The sequence below is a fragment of the Pseudonaja textilis genome, chromosome 2 (genome assembly GCF_049901715.1).
Source record: "Pseudonaja textilis isolate UNSWEBS1 chromosome 2, rPseTex1.2, whole genome shotgun sequence".
Taxonomy (NCBI): domain Eukaryota; kingdom Metazoa; phylum Chordata; class Lepidosauria; order Squamata; family Elapidae; genus Pseudonaja; species Pseudonaja textilis.
This window is the reverse complement of record NC_141991.1, coordinates 28,846,587-28,851,357: the sequence shown is the minus strand read 5'-3', so window position 1 is coordinate 28,851,357 and position 4,771 is coordinate 28,846,587. Positions and strand designations below refer to the sequence as shown.

The 4,771-nt window shown below is 36.4% G+C and overlaps 1 long non-coding RNA gene across 1 annotated transcript; it reads right to left on the bottom strand.

The window, feature by feature from the left end:
• Positions 1–591: 591 nt before the first annotated feature.
• LOC148126816 (uncharacterized) lies at positions 592–4,307 on the bottom strand. Its single transcript, XR_015741394.1, has 3 exons — positions 4,276–4,307; positions 2,636–2,724; positions 592–764 (listed from the first exon to the last, which is right to left on the bottom strand). It is a non-coding gene; the product is annotated as an uncharacterized LOC148126816 (long non-coding RNA).
• Between the last annotated feature and the right edge of the window lie 464 nt (positions 4,308–4,771).

Genomic DNA, 4,771 nt, shown 5'->3' with positions numbered 1-4,771 from the left:
GTATTTGAAACAGTAAAATATACATTATGTTTAATTTAAGTTAAAATATAAATTAAGTGTTTTACATTTTAATCTTTGAATAAACTAAATTTTTCAAACAAAAAATATAAATTAAGCCTCAAATGCATCCCTATTGGGAGTTGAGTAACTGTTTGCCTCCAAGCATAAAAGACGTAAGGAAGCAGTATTATATATTGACTATTATGCATATTTCAAAGCCTGTTTACAAGCACATGGTTCTTAAGTGTCCTTATTTCTTATCCAGGAAAGATATTTTGAGTTGGGAATATGAGTGGGAATAATAGATGTGGCAAAGGCTGTAGAAAAAACAACATTCTCCATCAAATGAACAGACACTTAACCCTATATTCCAATTCCTCTCTTTTCCTGTTTGTAATTTTTAATAATGGAAGAAATGATAAATTTGATAAATTTATTTAGCCTTGATATAAAAGACATTTAAAGAGTGCTTTTCTGTCCATAACCACCTTCTTTAAATAGCCCCAAGTGACTAAAATTTGTATTTCAGAAGTATGACATCTTCAAAAAAAAAAAAACTTATTTTGTAATATTGCTTCAATTTCTGTAGGTTTGTGCCAGCAGCTTCCACATTTTCAAAGCTTAGCATGTCCTGGAGTGTGCCAGGGCTTTCTTTTCTTTCAGAGAGCTCTTATCAGCCCCAGCTTCAGAAAGTGATAGATCTTGACAAGGCCTGATAGTGTAGAATATTTTGAAGGCACCAATTTCCTTATCTTGACAATTCTCTAGGCAAGACAATCGAATACAATGAGTTAATGTCCCACCAGTTAGAGAGGCTAAGCTGACTGGATCATATTGAAACTAACACCTGGATTTTAAAGCTACCCTTCCTAGAGAGGTGAAATTGGTTGCTTATAATAAAATACCAAAACACCTTAAAATATCTCATGTCACTCCTCCGTTTTAATGCTAGTGTCACCTCCAAATATCATTGTAGGATGTTTTTTGTCCCTTTATTTCTTTTCATTCATAATATGTTTACTGAACATTTTTATTGTCTGTTGCCCATGGTATCTAGCAGGCTGAAAAGTTGTTTCACTAATTGAATCCCTACATAAATAAAAACAAATAAGGGTATTATTTTTCCTGATGTGATCTAAATTTAGTTCCTTAAAAATATCTTGTGATGAATTGGCGTTATTTTTTTTTTAAAAAAACACCTCTTGCACTCATGCAAAACAACTGAGTTTTTTTTAAAAAAAAGCAAATATAGGTTTTAAGGGGAGCCTTGGACTTCTTGTTCCCTGTACATGATGATCCTGATTCATAATAATGGGCTTTTGTGGATTTAAGCAAATGGAATTAGAGTTGTATCGGGGTTAGCAGATACAGCAAGCTCACATAAATTTGCTTGCTGTCTGGTTTAGCCTCAGCCAGGGAGAAGATAAACTGTGGAAAATCACTGGGGCTGTCCTAAATTTGCAAGAATGGGTCTTAGTCCCAAAGGTGCCTTTTTTTCAAGAGGCAACTGCAATTTCTGTTTTTTCTTTGAAGACATTTCGCTTCTCATCCTTGAAACTTCTTTAGCTCTGAGCTGAGGAGTGAAATGTCTTCGAAGAGAAACCAGTTGCCTCTTGAAAAAACACCTTTGGGACATGACCTGGATGACTGAGAATCTCCATAGACAATGGGGTCCCTCCTTCCTTGCCTCAAATCTCTTCCTGCCTCTTTTTCTCCCTATCAGCCAACCAACCTGTTAGCCCTGATATGATTATCTGTGTTGTTTAATTGCTTGCCATGCACCGTTCCAGGTAATTTTGTCCTGGAACACCATCTTTTTAGGAATGCAAGATCAATTCCATGATGCTAAAATTACAAGCAGCATGTGGGGTGCGAGCTTCAGCATGTGTGAAGCATATTGCTCTGACTACAAGGGAAGGATTGTTGTTCTTTTCAGTTAAATCCCAAGGTCTTTTGCACAGTCATTCTCCTGTCTATTTTGCAAAGCAACCAATGACAAATACATTGCCAAGGATTTGATGGTTCACTGCAACTGTGACTCAATAAATATTTTCCCCTGAAACATAGGAAAAAATGCTTTAGTCTCGCCTACAGCTTTGAAGAGGTTTTGATATTTGTTGAGCTCTCCTTTAGAACTATTTGCTAATTTCTAAAATGCTACATTGATGTTTGCTTAGCTTTTAGTGCCCTGTGATCAACAAATTAGTATCTTTGACTCCCCTCCTCTCAGTTTTTTAAATTAAATCCCCCTCCTTTTAGTTCTGCAGTAAACAAAGCTAATTTGTACCTAATACCTCCTCTGTGGCTTTCCTTAATTGCTATATAGTTTTCTCCCTCCTATTTTGGCTAAATGAAATGCATATGTGCCTTGCTTTTAAGTCAATATTATTTGCATTTTGTGTTGTTGAAATAGGTATACCTTTGTTATCACTACAAGCATCATGTATATTTATCATAAAAGAGCAAAATGCTCCAAAGAGCAAATAAGATAAGGTTTGGCAGAATACAGATAGGTGTCTTCATACCTTCTTTTTCTAAAGGATCTAAACTTATCAAAACATGCAGTAATTCAGATAACACCCACCCACTGCCAATATGCTATGTCCGAGTGTATATAATGCAAAAATCTACATACCTCAAGTTATCTATTTAGCAAACTTCACAGAACGAATTGAGATTGAAGATAAAGATTTCAGGCGCTTCATTCTAAAAAGCGGCCTTTTCCTTTGCTGTCAATGCAAACATCAAAATAGGAAGGAAGGAGAAAAACACACTGCAGACATTTTTACCTTTAATATTAATAGATTTTTGTGATGCATTCTTCATTAAATATGACTAGAATGCACATTTGCTGCTTAATTAGAGACAGTGCAGATTCTAGGTTTTATTTAAGTGTATTGAAAGACAGAGACATCAACAAAAGTCTGTGCAGTCAAAGTTTTCCCAGTTACAATGTAATGACTAAAAGTTGGACCATAAGGAAGGGTGAGCACCAGTGGTGGTATGCTACCGGTTCGGACCGGTTTGGACAAACTGGTAGTAAAAAAAGCCTCTGATGATCAGCTGAGAGGAGGACAAAAAGCCTCCACAATCAGCTGAGAGGAGAGCATGTTCAGTCCTCCTATCCACCCCTGTGTTTTTCTCTTCTTTATCCTCTCAGCTGATTGGTGCTGTGCACAGGGTTATGCAAAGCATGCCCACCAAGCCACTCCCACCAAACTGGTGGTAAAACAATTTGAATCCCACCACTGGTGAGCACCAAAAAATTAATACTTTTGAATTGTGGTGCTGAAGAAGACTCTTGAGAGTCCCTTGGACTGCAAGGGGATCAAATCAGTCACTCCTAAAGGAAATCAATCCTGATGTTTTTGGAAAGTCATATATTGAAATTGAAGCTTAAATACTTCAACCACCAAATGAGAAGAGAGGATTCATTGGAAAAGACCCTGATATTGGGAAAGATTGGAGGCAAGAGGAGAAGAGGACAACAGAGGATGAGATAGTGAGATAATATCACTGATGCAATGAACATGAATTTGGGAAAACTCTGGGAGACAGTGGAGGATAGGGGGAGCCTGGCATGTGATGGTCCATGGGGTTCCAAAGAGTCAGACACAGCTTAGTGATTGAACAACAACAAAAACATTACCAAAAACACTAACTACCCACAATCTTAAAAAATCCTCAATTAAAAACTATATGCTAAAGCCAGAATTGCCTTTATCTGACACTAAAAACAATTCTTTTTTGGTGGATATAGACTTTGGAGATAAGATTTACAACTTCCCAAAGGTGAAGACCCTTAAGTTGACTTCTGGAAAGATTAAATCCTGTCTCACTGTTTCTTTAATATTCCTGGGGAGTGTCAACAAACACATGGATAGGAGTGATTGGTAGACTTTGTCTCTTTAGACTTTCAAACAACTTTTGATGAAGTTCTTAAACAAATACACTTCAGCAAACAGAGCAGTCACAACATTGTCCTATATTATAGTTCAATAAGCCATTAAAAACTGGAAATAAAGAACAGAACAAACTGGATAATTTTCAAAATGGTGGAATATAGAAAGAAGTTCCTCAAATTTCTATTGAGACTTTCAGATTGTTGAGGCTGATCTGAAGCCCTATTCTTTCTTTTCAAGTTACCATAATAAATTGATATAAAATTGTGATTCACCCTATCTTATTTTTCTGTAATAAAGTTGGTTAAAATGAAGTTTCTTGGAGCATGAACATCTACAGGGAGAGGGAACAAGTGAAACAAAATGAGAATACATACCTTCCATATGTGTACCATGAAGCATTACATGCCTCTATATAAGAGGTGAAGTTTACTTCACAATTTTGCAACACTCAATTAATCATTCACACAACATCAACAAATTCTGTAAGTTCTTCTATTTGGAAGATCCCTTTGTACCAGAGGTGGTATTCAGTAGGTTCTGTCCAGTTCTGGAGAACCTGTAGTGGAAATTTTGAGTAGTTCGGAGAACTGGCAAATACCACCTCTGACTGGAGATTTTACAGTATCCTTTCCCTGCCACGCCCATCAAGCCACACCCACAGAACCAGTAGTAAAAAAATTTGAATCCCACCACTGCTTTGTACCTACTATCACCACGAGAACTTAACATTTTATGCTTTGTTTTCTGATCCATAACATGTTGCATAAAATGTTACAAATCTATGAGAGCCTTTCCCCTTATCTCACAACAGCTAAATCTTCTCAGAAAACCTTACACATTCTTTCAGATCAGATTTTTTTTAATTA